The sequence below is a fragment of the Nicotiana attenuata genome, chromosome 9, assembly GCF_001879085.1.
Source record: "Nicotiana attenuata strain UT chromosome 9, NIATTr2, whole genome shotgun sequence".
Taxonomy (NCBI): Eukaryota; Viridiplantae; Streptophyta; class Magnoliopsida; order Solanales; family Solanaceae; genus Nicotiana; species Nicotiana attenuata.
In genome coordinates this window covers 46,120,110-46,122,011 of record NC_031997.1, presented here as the reverse complement: position 1 = coordinate 46,122,011, position 1,902 = coordinate 46,120,110, and positions in this window count along the sequence as shown.

Sequence of the window (1,902 nt, the reverse complement as noted above, 5' to 3'; positions counted from 1 at the left end):
ACGCCAAAAGCGGCGGTTGGGCTTATCATCGGCTTTAACAACCAAGCCCCTTGTGCCACGACTTTTTAACTGCAGCATGGTACCCCTCAGGTAACCAGGGCTGAATAACTGTAAGAGGTGGTGGACCGAGACGCTGCACTCAGCCCTGGCCGCATAAGTGGTCATAATACGGCACACCTTCAAGGTGTAAGGAGTGAGCTGAGCCGGACACACATTGTAAAAAAGGCAAAGCTCCTCCATCAGAGGGTAGATTGGAAGATTGTAACCGATCAAGAACGGGTACTCACAGAATGTGCAATATCCAGGCCGGTGCACATTGGCATAGTCCGTCCCGACCGGAACCATTTCCACGTGGTCCGGAATATGGTGTGTCTCTCGAAGATCATCTAAGTGGGATTGTAATAAAACGTTGTGTTCCCAAGGAAGGTCTGAGCTTTTAGTTGGAAAATCCCTGCGAACATGCATCTCCTTCGGAAGGACGTTGTCTACACTGAGAGGAACAAGGGCCTTCTCCGCCTTTTCCCCTTCACCACCGGAAGATGGCGGAACCCTAGACGGGGCATTATCTTTGGCCTTTTTACTACTCTGTCCGCGTTTTGTCATGATTATACTACGTAAGAAACGAAGCACTGACAATAGGAAGTGTGGTTTCAACAGAAGTGGGAGAGTCCTTCATGAAATAACGGTTACAGGAAAGAAAGACAAAGGAGTAAATCAGAAAATGCTTTCCGAAGGCTTGAAATTTGAATCGAATCGAACCTCTCTCCTACTTATAGGGATAAGTTGCGCAGAAATCGAAGAGTCATGATTCAAAACGTGCGCGGGAAACCAAAATGTCACATCATCCTCTGAACCACCTCGGAGTCAAGTATAATAATGACGCATACAGGCGATGATGTCATTCCAAAAAGGAAGCCACGCGTCAGTGGCTCAACAACGTCATATATTTCACCTCATTCATATTGTCGCCCCTGATCGAGGTCAAATTCTCCTAAGCCGAGGTTCGCATTTCCGCCCATCGAAGACGCCCACTGAATGCATCTCCAACGAGCGGAGGGACTAACTGTATGGGGTCAAATTTGACCGTCAGCGTCTCTACGCCAGAGGGTACGCCCAGTGAGTATACGCCGACTAACGTAGCGGGTACGACTCGGATGCGGGGACAAAAGCGACATCGTTTAGGACTCAGTGTCTTCACTAGGAAGACGTTACCTGTCTTTCTAACTTTTTGATTCTTTCGAGGAAGGTCTCTTATTATATAAAGGAGACCTTCACATTGTAAAAAGGGGGATTCAGATCTAATACAACTCTCTCATTTTCTGGCTTTCTCTCTCTATCTCTACCTCAAACGAACATATCTTATTGAGTTCATATTATTACTTTGCAATACTAGATCTAGATCTACAACAATAATATCATCTTTGCATCTCTAGGTTTATTATATTTGATTACGATTTACCCTTTCCTTACTTTTGATTGTTTTCTAGCTTACAAAGTATATTGTTAACTTTTGAGCCAAACATTCTCCAAGTTTTCCAGGATTCTGCTTCTTGCAAATTGCAATGTATTAAGTCAGAGAGGTTTGGATCATTGAGATATAAAAGTCGTGGCTGAGGACATAGATTCTTCCACTGCTTTTGACTCGAACCATGTATGTGATAAATAAAATGAATCCCACATTGGACCGGGATGAAATCTCTAGTCTCCTTATAAAGCTTGGACAATCCTCCTCCCTTCGAGCTAGCTTTTGGGGTGTGAGTTAGGCCCAAGGCTTATTTGACAAGGAGTTTTACCTAGCTATACTATATTAGAAACTTATTTACCTATGTTCTACTGTTTTTAATAAGTATCTAGGTTTTTATTATAAATTGTATACATTGCTTCTTAAAAGGCTCCCGCCCC